The 18945-nt window shown below is 39.6% G+C and overlaps 1 protein-coding gene across 2 annotated transcripts in view; it reads left to right on the top strand.

Annotated features, from left to right (window-relative positions):
* Pard3b (par-3 family cell polarity regulator beta) overlaps positions 1-18945 on the top strand; it is a 975885-nt gene that overhangs the window by 112008 nt on the left and 844932 nt on the right. The window lies entirely within an intron of this gene.

The raw sequence follows: 18945 nt of genomic DNA, 5'->3' as shown, positions 1-18945 counted from the left end.
TTGAATGTGACTTAACAGTTCATAAATGCTGGGTTTCTTAACGAATATTAAAAATATCCTTTTACAAACTCAAAAGTGTATTTGAATTTTTATTGTTATATGGTGTGAGTGTGGAGGTGCACGTGAGAACACACAGGTGGGAGTGTGGAGGTGCACGTGAGAACACACAGGTGGGAGTGTGGAGGTGCACGTGAGAACACACAGGTGGGAGTGTGGAGGTGCACGTGAGAACACACAGGTGGGAGTGTGGAGGTGCACGTGAGAACACACAGGTAGGAGTGTGGAGGTGCACGTGAGAACACATGGTGGGGTGTGGAGGTGCACGTGAGAACACACAGGTGGGAGTGTGAGGTGCACGTGAGAACACATGGTGGGGTGTGGAGGTGCACGTGAGAACACATGGTGGGAGTGTGGAGGTGCACGTGAGAACACATGGTGGGAGTGTGGAGGTGCACGTGACAACACACAGGTGGAGGTTAGGGGATGACTTTCAGGATTTGGTTCTCTGTTTTCAGCTCCTGAGAGCTGCGCTCAGGGCATCAAGCTTGCTCTGCACGTGCTTTTATCTCCTGAGCCCCCTTCTCTGCCCAAAATTAAAAATTTAAAGATAAATCAAGAACACCAGATTTAATTTGGGATGATTATAGCTGTTAAAAATCTTTTCAAAAAATAAAACCTAGGGAAAATAGGTTACATTTGGTCACATAAGTATGTCAAAGTCCTGGTCCTTAGTGCCTCTGAATGTATGATCAATGGCAAATGAGAAAGTAATGTACAGGATTCAGATCAATGATTGCGAGGAAGGAAGATTGCTTTCATTAGCTTGGATACAATTCCCACACAAGGACTTTCATGTGAGAAAGAGGCACTGTGAAGGAAAGTCAGATCTGACTGGCTTCAGATGTCTGTGGAGATGAAAGGAGTCACGAGCCAGGAGTGTGGGCAGTGCATAGACACCTATAAGGCCAACTGCTAGACCCCGAGGCCTCCACAAAGGGACCTGCTTCCATTCTCCGTCAGGTACTCTTCCAGGCCCATGTTAGACCTTTGGGCAGCAAATATTTCAGGCCACTATGCTTGCAAGTCGCTTACTTATAGGAGTGGTGGGATATTAGTAGACACCTTCATTGCTGCCTTTGCTGCTCATTTTCTAGGTGGTAGGAATTTGTCTTTCTCTTTTATTTTCAATAAAAATGAACTTATTTTTACTTTGTGTAGTCAAAGGAAAACATAATCACTCCAATAAAGAATACTTCTTATCCCAACAAAACTGAGCATAATTAATTTTACTTATATGTGATTATATGGAATTTGATGAATATATAGATTATGAAATTTAATATTTAGGGAATGGAAAAATGGATCTTCCAGAGGACCAGAGTTCTATTCCCAACACACACATGAAACCTCAAAACCACCTGTAACTCCAGATCCAAAGGATCTGATGCCTCTGTGGGACCGGACATTCATGTAAGTGTCACGTAAGTGTTCATGTAGGCAAAACACTCATATACACAAAACAAAACAAACAAACCAAAATTGGTTGTTTGAATTATTTGTACATTTTGACCCTAAGGTTAATTCTCACAGATAGCATATCAAAAGTAGACTATCATAGTTTTGACTAAAGAGTCATTGACATAAAAGGAGAGGAGTCTGGAGCACAGTGACACATGTTAGGACATATTGTTGTTTCTTCTGGCTCTTTTGTTGGTTGTATTAGGTGTCAGTACTCTCTACTCGTTTTCAACCTTTGGAATCAAATCACAGTGAATGTTTAGTCATCGTTCCAGAAAAGAATATAATTTTTGCAGCTAGGATGATAATAAACTTAAGGATAGAGCTGACAGATACAGAAGTAAGAACAAGAGGAAAGAGTTAGGGATGTAACATGCATTATCTTTTTTCCTGAGAAATAGAGATGTCCTCAAAGATGAGTAAAATCTCAAGTTGATGTTACTCATTAAGTATTTAAGTGTTTACCAAAGGAAACAGGAACATTGAGTAGGAGAGAGAGGGAAGACTGCAGAATGTTGTTGATGACTTCACAAGGTCAAAATATTATTTCTGAAGTTACTATGTTGAGACAATCAGAACATACTTACAGAGATTTACGATTCAGGAAGACGACAGTAAATTTATACATCTACACATGTAAATCTACACATGTGATGGGATCATCCTTCTGTACCATTTAATTTTAAAACTCAACATAAGGATCGCACATGGATCACATCAAGACTGCCAAACTTTTCTCGTAAAGGGGTCTATAAAAATGTTTTTGTCTTGGAAACTAATACAGTCTCTATTATAATTTGCCATACTCTGTACTGAGGTGAGTGAGCGTGGCTAGGGTGCACTGGACAGTGGTCAGCTAGATAGCGTCTCTTCCACCACATCCAGGAAGCAATGGTTATGAAGACTTTCCCTTTACAAATCTTTTCTCCATAATTTTAAACACCAGTGAACCAAGGATACTAGTGTGCTTTTATTTCTACATAAGAATCTTTTTTATCATTATTAATTTTAGACATTAACTATTAAGGTGGCTGAAAACACCAGGTTTCTAATCTTTTCACCTATCTGTAACCTCTCTTTCTGTGCTACAGGATTGTTAGAACATTCAGCTAAGGCTGGACTCTGTTCTTTCACTCACGTAGACGTGCTGTTTACCTTGAGCTGGTAACTATGGCTGATTTCTGTCTTGTACAAATTTTTGTTTTCTCTAGAGTTGATGTCTTTTATTTGATCAGCTTTCCTTGAATCTCATGCTTCCTTTTCATTCCCAATAGTTGTATAAAATGACTATTACTAAAGTTTAAAAAGCTATCATAAAAATCTTGATTTGGGGTTTTATCTCCTGAGAGTACGTCGTTGTCCTGATGTGATCTGAGGTGGTTGTCTGTAAGGTCTGCCTGGCTAGCATGTTCATCGCTGTCACCATGTATTTGAGAATGTCATTCCTAATTCTTCTGTGTTGCGTCTTCTGGCTCCCAGGTTTGTCACTTCCGTAGCTCATGTTCACTGCATCACCTGTGAAGAGGCTGGGAAGATGACTATTTTGCATGACTTGACCTCTCTGGGAGTGCAAGATTGGCGTGCACTCTTCTCTCTGTGCACCTCTGTTTATTTGGTCTCTAGGTCTTATGCTTAGCACTGTTTGTGCCCAATTTCTCCGAATTAGGATTTGGCTTTGATCAGCCTTCTCCATAGAGTTTATTTCTCACAACCTGAGACTGGCGGAGCACTAAATAGGGATTCCAGTATTCTTTGAAGGAATTTTATATAGGTTTAGTTCACTCTTTGTGGCCCTCACCTCTACTTTCTATTGAAAGTAGCCTCATTGAACTGTGAAGGAATGATTGACTTTTTAAAATGTCTATACTGTCTCCAGGAAGTTGGGTTCACCATTTCTGAGAGATGATTAGCTTCCTTGTTCCCCCCTCTCTGACATACTTTACTCTGAGATACTCATCTCCTCCTGTCATGAAAATGGACTTTGAGTTCTGGATTGTTCTTTTCCTACTAATTCCATTGTTTGCAGATGATTTCCAGAGAAGCAAAGAAATAAGCAGTGTCACTATAGCTCTAACCAGTGGCATGCCTTAGGAGATTTTTTAAAATTAAAGTATTTATTTGGCAGTTTTCAAAACTAAAAGAGTTAATTCTCTGGCACAAAGTAAAACTACAACAATCTCAGCTTTTGTTTCATATTAATGTATTACTAACTAATATGTGTAATATAGAAAATATGTGAAAATAATGTTGTGCTATATAACGCTTAAAATTCTTTCCTGTACATTGTCTTTTTCTAAGCTTTTTGTTATCTCTCTTAACAGGATGAATTCTGAGTTTTTGTTTTGTTTTTGTTTTTTTTTTCGCTATTTGCCTCCTGCCAATTAGCATTTCTGTGCAGGATTTTTTTTGTTTTGTTTTTTTTTTTGTTTGTTTGTTTTTTCGAGACAGGGTTTCTCTGCAGCTTTAGAGCCTGTCCTGGAACTAGCTCTTGTAGACCAGGCTGGTCTCGAACTCACAGAGATCTGCCTGCCTCTGCCTCCCGAGTGCTGGGATTAAAGGCGTGCGCCACCACCGCCCGGCCTGTGCAGGATTTTTTTATCCCCTGTGTCAGTGTCTTAATGATGAAGTGATGGTGTCACAATGTGGTGACTTATACAACAGTGTCAGCTAATACTCTCGTTATCATCGTCTACATTATTGTGTTCTGTGACATTGTATATTAAAGGCAAATGGCTAATCTCTCCAGTTCTTCTGGCACTGTTTGAGGTTGAGTTCCATATTGTTTTGTTTATTCTTCTATAGCAAACAGATACTTGAATAAAATTCAATATTATGTCCACAGATACTACTGCAATAAAAAGTTCCTATAAAATTGTAATGCTTACTTGTAATCTCTCTCTCTCTCTCTCTCTCTCCTCTCTCTCCTCTCTCTCTCCTCTCTCTCTCTCTCTCTGTGTGTGTGTGTGTGTGTGTGTTTGTACACAAAAAAGCAAGCATCCAAAGGACCACATTGGTTTACTCACTATCTTTTGATTATGGGCACAGAGAAAGATCATTTCCTTTCAGCCAAAACGTTGGCAAAAGAAAACTTGGATACTTTTCTTTAACACCCTTTGCTCACCTCTCACTGGCTCTCTTTCTCAAGGCTACCAGCTCCCTGTGCTGTCCCAATGTGTAGATTTGAGGTCTTCGTGAGAGAGATAGCAAAACAGAGCACTGTTGATAGTACAGGTGAGGAGAGGGCTGTGTTCAATTCTGTTCTCACTACAGCACCCAACAAGTCAGAAATGACTTGAGGTTGAGAGTATGGTACCGAAACCAAAGCTCCATGTGTGTGTGCAGTCATGTGTGCCTGTGGGAGAATCGGTAGTGAATTGTTCTTCATCAGGCAAGGGTTGAATATGGTGTCCCCATTCCCAATGGGTAGTAGAGCTTGATTTCAGCCTCTGGTTTTAAATTTGTATAGTTTTTCACTAGATGATTTTATTTTGGTGAGGATGCTAGATTATTCTTGTTTTATGGGACTTGCCTCATTAAAATGAATGAACGTTGTGTCAACAGTCTGGAGGGACGCATCTGTAAGTCCCTTCTTTTATCTTCCTGGAAGCATTTTATCTAGAAGATAACTGATTTTAACACATTGAATGATGGTGTCTACCTTGCAGAATTTCCACTCATCTTATAGAGTAAAGCTTTTATTGTGTGTGGTAGAGTACAGTCAGAGCACAGCCAGAGTACAGTCGTTACCATCTGCTGTTCCTGCAGTTTTCATTTGGTCGTTCGACCTGGTAAGTGAGCCAGCTCTCTACTCATGTAAGGGTGTCCTCTCTGAACCTGACTTTCTGGTGTATGTGTGTGTGGTGTTGTCCTTGGCCTTAACCATGCCTTAGTAGAGTGGACTTCCCATCTCATGCCCGTCATTGACTTTCCCCAGATGTCACCCTGCCTGTTTCCCACTCTGCCTTGGTCTTAGTTGCCATTTCTGTGATAAACACCATGACCAAAATCAGCCTGGTGAAAGGGTTTCTTTTGCTTCCTCGTCACTTCCATGTCATGGTCCATTACTGAAGGAAGTCAGGAAGGAGCTCAAGACAGGTACTGATGCAGAGGCCATGGAGAGAAGCTGCTACTGACTTGCCCCTCAAGGCTTGCTCAGCCTGCTTTCTTATAGAACCCAGGACCACCAACCCAGGGATGTTACCACCCGCAATGGGGTGGGGTGTGCTGGGCCCTCTGCCATGAATCACTAATTAAGAAAATTCCCTACAGGCTTGCTTACAGCCAAACCTTATGGAGGCATTTTCTCAATTAAGGTTTTCTCTTCCCAAATATCTTATGGCAAGAAGACATGAAACTAGATAGCACCCCCAACGCTGCCATGTTTTAAAGTACAAGGCCCTATTGCCACTGTGCTCACCTTATTCTGTTCTCTCCTAGATAGCTTATCTCTTACTAGCAGGCTATGAAATTTGTTTGTGATGTTTAATTGTTATAATCTCTCCTTACTTATTTTTAAGCTTTATTTCTTCCAAGAACTGTTTTTTTCTCACTTTGCTTTATTCATAGATGCCAAAATTACCCACACATACTTCCAGTATTCACAAAATCCCCTGTTATGTGGCACAGGGTGTTTTAACTTCTTCCATGCTGCCATTGCCAGGATGAAAAGACCTAGGCCCTTGGGATTTGAGTTTGCACAAGGTGTAGCGGGATGGCTGACTACGCCTTTTCCTGACGCTGCTGCCTGCACTTCCTTTCTGTGTTTCCTTATTCCTCACCTATGACAATACAGGATCAGACGGTTTTAGGGCTGGGGACAAGGAAGTGAAGATGATCGAGGTTCTTGACTCCAGAAGCCTGCGTTCTAGTTTGGGGATACCAAGCAGAGGAGCAGGTAACTGAGGAGGATAACTTCCCATGCTGCCCTTGTGCTGCTGGTGCCAGACTGGGAAGTCTGTGGCATCATGTCTGAGAAGGGGATGCTTGAGCTCAATTCTCCCGGTTCCCGTTTTGGCACTTGTGTTTCCCTTAGTCATATCGATGATCCATCTGGAACATTCTAAAAAAAAAAAAAAAGACCTCGTTGCTGGAGAAATACACTAACAGTAACAAGCAGTATTATCCTCAATACTTTGAAGATCAGAGACAGATAATCTCTCACTTTCTTGATTGCTGTCATACTGGAAAGATATTTTATAAACAGTGTTCCAGGGACTAAAGTTAGAATCTCCTTATTTGTCTTAGAGTTAAGCTACTTTTATAAACACTATCACCAGTGCTTCCTCTGTTGTAACAAATGTCCTGCATCCAGTGCCTTCATCTCTTCAGTGCTGCAGGTGTAAACTGTAGTGTGGAGCAGCGGGCCGTGTTCCCACCGCCCCGCTCCTGGCTGCTTGGCTAGCTTATGCCCCGAAATAACAACACACAAACTGTATTTATTTAAACACTGCCTGGCCCATTAGTTCCAGCCTCTTATTGTCTAATTCTAACATCTTGATTAACCCAATTTTAGCAATCGGTGTAGCACCACGAGGGGTGGCTTACCGGGAAGATTCTAGCCTGCATCCATCTCAGAGAGGAGAGTCATGGCGACTGCTTGAGGTATCTAACTTCCCTCTTTCCCAGCATTCTGTTCTGTCTACTCCACCTATCTAAATTCTGCCCTACCAAAAAGCCAAGGCAGTTTCTTTATTAACCAATGAGTGTTCAGATGCAAGGCAAGAGGCCTAGGCTGTTGCTTATTTAAACCATCAGTTCACCAATGTACATACAGATACACACTCCAGGGAAGCAATATCTTTCCAAGGTATTCTTTGGAGCTAGTGTACAAAGTTGTTATTTCTAGATTAAAATCTTTGAACTTATTGAAGTAAACTGTGAATTGTATGGGTTTGCATTTTCAAATTTATTGTGAAAATGCATTTTGAACAGAATACTCTTTAGACACATTAATTTAAAACTTCCTGTCTCTCCCTTCTCATTGGTGGGACGGCTGCTTTCCTTCCCTGGCTGTCGTTTTTGCATGCCTGTGGACCACACAAGTTTCAAAAACTACAGAACTACAAAACTATAAGTTCTAGACTATAAACTTCATTGGAAACAAACAATGGAACCCACGGTTTTTAAAGAATCAGCTGCTTTCTTTCAAATGATTTTGAGTTATTACTTTTCAGTATTCCTAACTTAGTAATGGTTTAGTGTTTTAGAAGTTGTTCCTATTGAAAATAAAAAGGCTATCAATTAAAGACATATGAAACTGTTTTGTTCATGTCAGACGTTTAATGTTTGAATTTTGTGCTACAAGTTTGGTTTTAAGATACCACTGTATTTAATCTTGTTATTTTATAGAAAGCTTATACAACTGTGCTGAAGATGGACTTCCTTTCAAGTGCTTTAGGCAAAGGAATTTGAAGTATTCTTATAAAGATTCTGAATGTGTCTGATGTCATAGGGAGTAGGTTTGGAAATAATTAAAATATTTGTTACTTTATAAAAATGTGCCATTATCTCTAGGCCACTGTTGCTCACATATGTTTAACTTATCCCAGGATCAGAAATGAACCTCTCAGCTACTGTATAAAACTGCTGAGTTCATTAAGTGGAATTAAGGACATGGAGTAATTTATATTCTTTTCACTCTTTAATGAATATTTGAACTGGGATGCAAAGTGTATACCTTGAATTTTAAGTAGTTTAGTTTCTAATTAAAAAGGCTACAGATAAATCTTAATGAGATAAAAATAGGGATCTCTGGAATTGTTATTTATTGAAGTTGTTTTTGTTCAGAATTTATGTGACAAGGAAACACCTACCTTTCTGTGGCTTAAACTCTAGATTCCTGTCAGGTGGGCATTTAAAAGGGCTCTCGGTGGCCAGCAGTCCTACCAAGGTCTGATCTGGGGAGTTTGTTAGTTGAGCCTTGAAAGCCCCGTTTGTGTGGGGGTCATATGACTTGGTTATTTTTAGAGTGAAAAACTGTCACATAAAAATGAATCTTTAACCAATAAAATTCTTAGATTATCTTAAATTTGTGTATGGATTGTTGAAATTCTGGGTCTGACGGAGAAACACTTGAATAACTGACAGACTGGGAAGTTTGAAGTATGTTGACTTTACAGATTGTCTTCTTAAAGATACGCTGTAAGTCTGACATCAGGCTGAGCATGTGAGTCTATTATACTTTTATCAGAGAATTTTGTTTCAAGAATAAAGCCTTTTCTGGGGTTTTAGGTGAGAATTGGAAGAGAGACGGAGGTCACACAATTCCTGTGTTTTTTTTTTTTTTTCCCTGTAGCATCCTCATGTTATGGTCGTACATCCTTGATATCATACAGGGTGAGAGTGTATGCTCCAGAATGTGGTGCATTACACACAGGGTTTTTGAGAGATTTTACTTATGCTGAACTTCTGCCAGCTTCTCTATTTGTCTATGTTATTTTCAGAGTAGCACAGCCTTGATGTATAAGGCTTTTCATTTGATAGAAGACTCCATATGGTCATTTAATTTTTATGTAGTCATATATAAAAGTCATTTTAAGAACAAACAGGGGCTCCAGATTTTAATAATAGGCTAATCTACTCTGGATGATCACTGAGATCCCAGATGTAATCACAGCACCTGGGACTCAAATTTGCCCCTACGGTGTCACTTCCCACATGCCACGGAAGGCAGTGGGTCTGTCCAGCCTGACAGTGGCCTAAGTGCTTAGAGTAGGAATTTTTTCCAAACATGCTCTCCACTGTGATCCCAGTGGTTTATCTGGGGCACACCTGAGAACAAAACAAAACAAACAAAAACGATGGGTAGGATCCTCCAATCCTGAATAAAAAGGATGTGTGGCCTTGGTCTTATGGAGAGAAAGCATGTTTGTTTTCAACATGGTACATTTTGTAAGCAGTTGCTTCCCTTATAATCCTGTAAACATCCAGTGCCCCATACACTGCAGTTCCACTATTTTCAAAACAATAAAGTAGTTCCTTTCCCTGGTGTCTTCCAGCTCAAGTGAGCTTTGCTAAGCTTGTTCTTTGTAAACATATTTGTAGGCCTTTAGTCTCCATGGTTACCGTCATGGTGTTCTCTAGTTGGTTAACGATCATCTCTTAACATCTGGCAAAATATTTTAAGTGTAGGTGATCATAGCAATGCAGGTTTAGTTTGGTCCTTGCTGTAATTCTCGACACAGAACCTAATGACATAGTATGAGATAGTGGCTATAATCATTTTAACAGACTCATTTAAAAGATGGCTAATTTAAGTTTTTGGTCACCCTTGTAAATGCTAGATAGACATTTGAGGTTCTGCATGCTCAGAGTGCCATGTGTGTGTTGGTGGTATTATCTGACCTGCCGCCTTCCACAATGCCTACATTCCAATATTTGTTTAAGATTTTAAGATTTTGAACAGCCTTCGGGTTGTTTTTTTTTTTAATATTTTATCAGTAGACATGTAATGTGCGAAGGGAACCCTTAGATTTGTCAGTTGAAAAAAGAAAGCACAAAAAACTTTACATTTTACACAGATACGTTTGAAGTTTAGCACACATAGAGGAAAATGTACATGTAAATGCAGAATAGCACCCAGACCAGGAAATAGAACATGGTCCAAGAAGTCCCCTCTTGGTTTTCTTTCACTGTCCCTCAGCTTGATTTGTGCTGTGAAATACTGTGCATAGGACCACACAGAAGCACTTTACAGTAGATTTGACTGTGCCTGCACAACGCTTTTGTGTTGTTTGTTCAGGCTGTGGAATGAACTTGTAGATTGTCTTTCTTGCTATTGTATAGGAGTCCTTTGTAGTGCATGCTTCTGTCTCTACTACTGCAATCAATATTTGCTTTATTTCTTGATGTTAGTAGGAATAATTCTGCCAGAGAGTCTGAGTACGTGTTTTTCGTTAACTTTTTATGCTCATTTTGGTCTGAGAAATACTTAGAGAGGTAGACTAGGTAAAATAAGCAGGTAGTATATGTGGTATGTGGTGGTTGATTTTAAATTTTAAAAATATTCATCTAGCTGGGCGGTGGTGGCGCACGCCTTTAATCCCAGCACTCGGGAGGCAGAGGCAGGCGGATCTCTGTGAGTTGGAGACCAGCTGGTCTATAAGAGCTAGCTCCAGGACAGGCTCTAAAGCTGCAGAGAAACCCTGTCTCGAAAAACCAAAAAAAAAAAAAAAATCATCTATCTATCTATTTTTTTGAGACAGGGTTTCTTTACCCTGGACTGGCTGTCATGGAACTCACTGTGTAGACCAGGCTGATCTTGAACTCAGAGATTCGCCTTCTTCTGCCTCCTACGTCCTGGGATTAAAGACATGTGCCACCACACCTGGCCAATTTTAGCTTTTAAGTTGAAATAATTTAGGATCTGTTTGGAAAGGTTTTCCAACGATGGGTTGTCTCTGTTAGATTGGCCTGTGTTCGTGCCTGTGATATATTCTCTTAATTGGCTTAGTTGAGATGTGGTGAGCCACCCTGAATGTGGGCCCTAGCATTTCCTGGGCCGGGCCCTGCACTGAATGCAAAGGGGGGAGAACTGGACACTAGCACCCAAGCTTTGATGGGTTCGCAGGTCTTGTTGTGGGTATGATGTGGCTGGTTCTTTCTGCCTGGAATCCCTTACCCGGATGAACTGTTACCTGAAATTGGGAACCAAATCATTTCTTTCTTAAGTTGCTTTTGTCAGGTACTTTATCATAATGGGAACAAACAAAATTGAGACAGCTCATGCCCACCATAATGGATATTTATGTTTCCGTGTTATATTTTCCAATATAACTGCACATGTGCATGCCAGTGGGCTGTAATTCCAGTTGTTCTGTTTCCTCACATTTCTGACCGTAGCACTAACCTTTCCTCATTTGGGCAAGATTAGCAACTTCCCAGTCCTAAAGTTTTTAAGTCTTTAGCCAAAATGTCTGACACATATGTTAGAATAATTTTTAACATTTTTTTCTGATGCTATTGTAAAATTACCATTAAATATCCGGATACTATTGTAAATATTATCATTTAAATATTCTGATGCTATTATAAGCATTATCATATAAATATTCTGATGCTATTATAAATATTATCATATAAATATTTTTTTATTTAAATAATTTTCTTTCACTGACTTTTTTGGTTCCTGACTTGCCTAATTTGCTACAATTTTGTTTTTTTGTTTCTTGAGATAGAGTCTCTTTGTATAGTCTTGGCTGTCCCGGAACTAGCTCTGTAGACTGGCTGTCCTCAAGCTCACAGAGATTTGCTCGCCTCTGCCGCCCAAGTGCTGGGAGCCAATATTTTTCAAATAATATTTTTATTAATTCGTCAAAAATTTCATACATGGTATTTTAATCATATTTATCTTTTCTCATCTCTGTTCAAATCCATATCCACTTAACATTCTGTCTTCATTAGTTTTTTTATTTTGATGCATGTAGCCCAATTGATGCTGTCAATATAATTTTAGGGGTGTGGCCATCCACTAGAGCATGTTAGGTCTACCAGAGGCCACACTCTTAATGAAACTAAGTTTCCTACGTAGCAACTATCAGTTACTATTAAATGGGCTATCTTTATCATGCATCATCCTCCCAAGCTCAGGGGATTATTGCTCAACATTTTATTATGAGTTGTTGGACTATTTGCAAATCCAAATAAATCCTTTTTTTTTCTGAAATCATTGAGGTAATCATGGGGCTTCCATTGCCTTTTTCATATTGTTCTCTAAATGACCATGGTTGACTTTTGAATTTTAAACCACTCTTGTAGTACTAAAATAAATCCTAAGTGGTTGTGATATATTATCCTCTATATACATCACTAGATTTGATTTTAATGTATTTAAGATGTTTCCATATGTATCTAGGAGAGAGAAAATACAATGCAGGCATTAATGAGTACATTGAGAATGGAAATTAGCCTCTCTCAGGAGTGAACCCCTCATTGTTCAATGCAGAGTAGTCAGCCCTGAAATCACATGCAACAAACAACAAAAATAGACTCAGCAGGTTGTTTTTATGTATTTTTGCATACGTATACATAAATACATACTTACACACATATGTAAAAGTAGTAGCAAGAAAGAGACTGTCTTTTTTGAGCTTGAGAATTGGGAGGCATTGGAGGGGTTTGTGAGAAGGTAGCTAGGAGGGGCTGAAAGTAGGAAAGTGGGGATAATTTCAATTAAAAACATACAAATTGAGTGACTTGATACATGTGCCATGAACACTTGTTGAAATGTGTTTTATAAGATGTTTTGGTTTAATTAGATATAGGCATGTGTTTATGTGTTTGTGTGTGTGTGTGTGTGTGTGTGTGTGTGTGTGTGTGTGTATAAAATACATATTAAGGAAATTGGGCTTAATGTGTGTTAATTGTGTTTAAATGATTTTTCTCTTTGATTTTTATGGCCTCTGTCAGGGGCCTCCAACTTTGCGTGTGTTGTGCATGTTGTGATCTTCCTTTCAGTCCCTTGGCAAGATGCTCACTGCTGCAATGCTATTGAGCACATACAGGATGAGAAGGCTTCTCTTCCCTGACCCTTTGTCCTAAGGGAACTTCGTCCTGTCTCTAGTAACGTTCTTCCCACACATCTCCTGCCCCTGGTGATAGTAAGACTGTATCGTCTCTCCATTGATAGGATTGTAGAACCTTGAGCTGAAAGAGAATTCACAGAAGTACCTGCTCAGGTAGCCTCCCTGTTTCTGTAATGTGAGCGTAACGGCATACTTTGAACTAGTAACGAAACCTGTTGCCCCTCTGTGTTTCTGAATTCTTCAGACGCATGGTTTACTAAAATTGCCCCAGCAAGGTTGATGCGTTTGGCTTTCTTCTCAAGTTTGTATTTGGATCACCGTGAACAATGAGGCAAGTCTGGAAGCCAATTAGACCTGGGGTTTTAGTGCTGCCTTCATATTCACGGTTCCCTTTCCTGGATCACAGTACCCTCTGTGTATGCTACTGCCCTCCTGGACCACAACATTTTTGTATGCTCTCCCACCCTTCGGCTTGTGTTTGTCCCTATCAGGTGTCAGTGCGTGGGCTCCTGGGCTGCTTTCTGAAACTCACATTGCTGGGTTGCTGGTTTCTCAGGGCTCTTCCCATCCCCCTCTCCAGACTTGCTCCACCTTGTATTTTCCCTTGGTGCCCTACAAAATTCCTTTCTCTCTTTTGACTTGAATTAGGAGGAGAGTAGCCCCCAAAGGATTACGATAGGAGTAGCTAAAATTTTGTGTATATAGATTTTTGTAATCATCCATCCAGTTTCTGACTCTGCAAACTGACCTCTGTACTCTTTCTCTAGATGGCTGCCCACACCCTGCATCCTCATGATTAGGAATTCTGTTCAGAAGCTTTTCTCCCATCGCTTCTCTCACTGCTACTCAGACACACTGAAGCAATGAATTTGGTGCCATCCATTATCACCCACTGAGTCCTCTACCTTGTACATACCTGGTACAAAAGACCTTGGAGCTCTCTCCCTTACTAAGTGTGGATCAGTTGAAGCCTAGTGCAGTATCTTTAGTCTGTATACTTACATACACATGGGAAAGACCCAGTCCTCCACCAGAGTCCCATGCAACTGTGTCTTGTAAATTTAGTTCTAATAAACACATTCTTTAAAAAATATTTAAAATATTTTCATACCTGCATATATTATCTATTGAGTCTACCCCCATTTATTTTTTACATATAAAGGAAAACAATTCACTTCTGTTACCTCCCGCATCTGGATCTTATGAGGATACTTGAGGGTGATGAGTTAAGCACACGAAACCCCTGGTACCTGTAGTGCCTAGCTACCAGTAAGCAGGGGAATGCATCATCCGATGGCATTAAAAACAAGGAATTCCATGTGTGGATCCATGCCATGAAATCTGACAAATTCTACAAAGAAAGTCTGTCTTTTCCGTTAACTTCCACTTGACAGTTGCATCCTGGTGCATCCAGTGTCTCCAGTGACAACTTAAGCTTCTAGGAGCTTTTTTATTCTTAGATTAATATAGTTTTTAAAGCCAAAGTCAACCTTTGTGTCATATATCCACAACAGAAGTTCTTTATTAAAACCAGTACATGTTTGGAACAATTTCTGTATTTGATCATTGCAAAGACCATTTTACTGTCTTGCTCCTTTAATTAATGTTTTTATCTTAGCTTTTCACATTCATCCCTGTAGAATGGCTTAATTTCAAATTCCAGGAAGATTTACATTAACTGTGTATTATTAGAAGTAGAGAAGGTATAACATATAATAGGTTAGTTTTCAATACTTTAATGATCCCTGGAGTATATATAATAAGACTGATTGGATTGTAAAATGAGCACATACATGGAGATATTTCAAAAATAGTATTTTTATATGCACAGAAATGTGTGCAAGATGAATGTAAGCTAAATGTCATGCTCATGAAAAAAACTACATTAAGGTGATCTAGGGATTAATTGTGAGCCATGACATATATGTCAATCCTTTTATATTGAATTGGCTCCTTTCTGATAGTAATAAAGCCATGTAAGCCAAATGTAAAATGTTGACTATGATGGTTGAAATGTTTACATAATGAAAGGGTCAGCGTGAGTTTATACTCTGATGGTGGCTGTTGGCTGTTAATACTGAATCCATATTCTTAAAGTGATCTATGGAACCATAACTGAATGCCTCAGAGACAGAACCATAGTTGGTACATTCTTGTTTATTGATTCTCCTATCGAATGTATTAAATACTCACCTGAGACTGCTGCTCTGGGGCTTGTCTGTTTTTTCCAGGGTTGGATGTGTGAGCATCGTAAGCTTACTCTTTTCTTTAAAAAATTTTTTGTGTGCGTGTGACACATACACACATGAGAGAGAGAGACAGAGACAGAGACAGAGAGAGACAGAGAGAGACAGAGAGAGACAGAGAGAGAAACAGAGAGACAGAGAGAGAGAGAGACTAGGAAACATATACTACATACACACAGAGAGGGACTAAGACACACATACACAGAGAAAGACTGATACACATATACACGCAGAGGTGGGGGAAGAGAGAGACTGACACACACAGAGGGCGAGAGAGATACTGAGACACACATATACACAGAGAGAGACTGACTCACACATCCACAGAGAGAAAGAGTCTCTCACACACACAGAGACACACAGCGGGGAGAAAGAGGGAGGGAGAGAGACTGACACATGCACACAGAGACAGAGAGAGAGAGAGAATGGGAGTCATGACACATGTGTAGTGGTTAGAGGACAGTTTCAGAACACAGTTCTCCCCTTACAGGGGCAGAACTGAGGTCATAGGGCTTGCACAGAAAGTACTTTTACTTGGTGGCCCATCTTATCAGACTCATTTCCCTATCTTAGTGTATACATAAAAAGAGAGACTCGGTGTGATAGCGATTTAAAACTGCGTCTTTTCACTAAAAGTGCGGTACTATATAATTTGCTGTTTTTGTTCATCAGTATAATCACAGATTTATCACACTACTTGAAAAACCCCTGATTTATATTTATACCCTTTTGTATCAGTAAAGTGACTTGTCCTATGTTTTGCTTACCAGCCGGCGTTAGATCCCATAGCAGTTTCTGAGAAAGAGTCCTGTGTGGCTTCACAGTTTCTTTCTGCTGCCACTTGTCAACCATTTTTGTTATTATGATAAGAAATTTTACTTAGTGTTTTCATTGTTGTTGTTTTTAATTTTCCTCTTTTAAATTAATACCTAATTTCCCCTTTCCTTCTCTTTATATCCCCAGTAAGGAAGGAAGGTTGAGTTAATGTGTCTTGTAGTGTCTCTGGGTGATTGTCTTCTTTAGTTTCTGGTGGTATGGTCTACTCCTACAAAGTGAGCCCCAGGTGAAAGCAGCCAGCAGTACTCTTCTTTTAAGTACTTCTATTTAAAGAGACCTTGCAGAATGCCTCCCTTTTTATAATTATGTTGCACTGGTTAGTTTTTGCCAACAATACGAACTAGAGATGCCTAAGAAGAAGGAACCTCAATTGAGGTTTGCTTTAGGTCATGTTGTCAGGGCTGTAGGGCATTTTGTTGATTGCCAACTGATGTAGGTAGGCCCATCCCACTGTGGTCACTATTATATCTGGGCAGGTGGGCATAGGTTGTAGAAGAAAGTAGCTTCTGGGGAGCCTAGGAACAAGCCAGTAAGCAGCAGTCCTCTGCTGCCTGCCTCTAGGTTCCTACCTGGGCATCCTTTGATGATGGACTGTAGTCTATAAGCCATATAAATTTTTCCTTAACCCAAGTTGCTTTTGGTCACTGTTTATCATGGTCACTGTTTATCACAACAGAAAGCAAACTAGACCACATGGTCATAAGTCAACACCTTTTCCTACATAACTGTAACACAGAATCCAGTTCATGCATGATGATAGCAGTTAATGAGCTCATGCTCCTCTCCTAAGAGGGCTGTAGAAACAGTGCCTTGGCTTGTGTGCCAGTGTGGAAAAACACATTGCTTGTGGCATGGCTGGGTCAGGATTTAGCCTCTGAACGTTTCTAGGGAGCTGTTGTAGTCTGATAGTATTATATTCTGTTTATAAACCCATAGTACTCCGTTTGGAATCTTATTTCCTGTATTTAGCTCAGGTTTGCTAACAAAACTGTTTTGAGTTGGCACAAGTCTCTAGTTACAGAGCCTGAGAAATGGGTATTTTGTGCTTTGCTTATCTGACTGTGTTATTACTGCTCGCAACCTTGGCTTCCCATCTGGGCAAAGTAGGCAGACATTTCAAGTTTCCTAAGAAATTGTCAGTGTTTGTGCCTATAATCCTAGCATTAGAAGTAAATGAAAGGCTTAATCTTCCTGGAATTGTTCTTCATATACTCTATTAAAAAATAAGCATAATTTTTGAGATGTTTAAAGTTTAGTGACAGGGAATTCCTTCAGATTTTTAAGTCTATCATTGTATCAAGTTGAATTTTTGTAGAGTTGGGTATTATTGTAAAGTTGTGTATTTGGGCTACTCTGTATCAAGCTGGATTTTTGTGAAGTTGTATATTTGGGCCAAGACCTCCATATAGATGACTTAAAGAATCATTATGTATTAGCGTGCTCTACCTTTTCACCAGGGGTTAAAGGGAAGGCTATATGGCAAACATTTCTATTAGCTTTTGTAATATCGCAATTGCATTCTGTGGGTTCCGTTAGCTCTTATTCTTAATAAAGATTCATTTGATAAGGCTTAAAGCTTTATCCTAGTAGGATTTCCATCTCTGTTTGGAAACTGGTATCTGTTTCTTTACCAAGTGCTTTATAGCTTAATGCTTTCCTTCTTTCCGAGGTTAAGAATCATAGAACCAAGTTGGTTTTAGCTTGTCTGTTGCTTAAAATCTCTACTGATGCTTTACTTTACTTCATTTGTCAAGTTGTGTTCTTTTCCCGTTGTTATAATTCTTTTATTTTCATCCTGTTCTTGGAACCAGGCAATGCACAAACAATTGAAAGAATTATGTCACCATTACATTTAATATCAGATTGTTTTTTTCAAACTAAGCATTTAAGAACAATAGTTGGAAGTAATATAAAACACAAGGTCTATTTAGAGAAGTCCATGCTCAACTCTGAACACAGCTACCCAGAGACTAGCATGCTGTGAAAAAATGGGAATAGAGCTGGGCCTCTTCTCCAGGAACCACTAAGACACTGTAGCTGAGGGTGCACACCGAGCATGGAAAAGTTAAAAAGATGAACCCACCTCCCTTCCCACTATGATATTCTGAAGCGATAGCTTAATAGTTACAGAGTTATGTATTTCTACTTTGGAATTTACATTACAATACATATTTCTGCTTTGGGAATTTTATATTACAGTTTAAACTATCTACAGTTGATAAAGTACCTTCAAGATCATTCTCCTCTAGAATATCTGTGGCATTACTTAAGTTGGAATATGCTTTTCAAGTTGCTTGGGCAATTCATTTTTTTAAATTGTAATTTGATATTCAGAAAAATAAGAGGTGGGTATTCTGTGAGTAACACAGGATAAAAGTGAAAATATTTACATGAAAAGATCTTTGTTTTGTGAAGGTTAGTGTTTGTCCTCTTGACGCACAGCTGACATATATGGGGGAGCTCTCAACTGACAGGAATGTCTCCATGAGATTGGCTTGTAGGGAAGCTGGAGACTGTTTTTTTGGTTGTTGGTTAATGTACAAGGGCTTAGCTCACTGAGGGTGGTTTAGCCACTGGGCAGGTGGTCCTGGGTGCCATAAGAAAGCTGACTGGACAAGCTATGGGGCGCCAGCCAGTAAGCAGCTCTTCTCCATGGACTCTGCATTAGTTCTTGCCTCCAGATTCCCTGCCCTGCATGAGTTCCTGCCTTGATTCCCTGAGATGTGTAAGACAAAATAAACCTTTTACTTCCTAAGTTGATTTTGGCCATGGCATTTTATCACATCAGTAGAAACCCTAAGGCAGTCAGTATAGCGTATTCT

The sequence above is a fragment of the Arvicola amphibius genome, chromosome 8, assembly GCF_903992535.2.
Source record: "Arvicola amphibius chromosome 8, mArvAmp1.2, whole genome shotgun sequence".
Taxonomy (NCBI): Eukaryota; Metazoa; Chordata; class Mammalia; order Rodentia; family Cricetidae; genus Arvicola; species Arvicola amphibius.
This window is presented reverse-complemented; position numbering and strand designations above follow the sequence as displayed.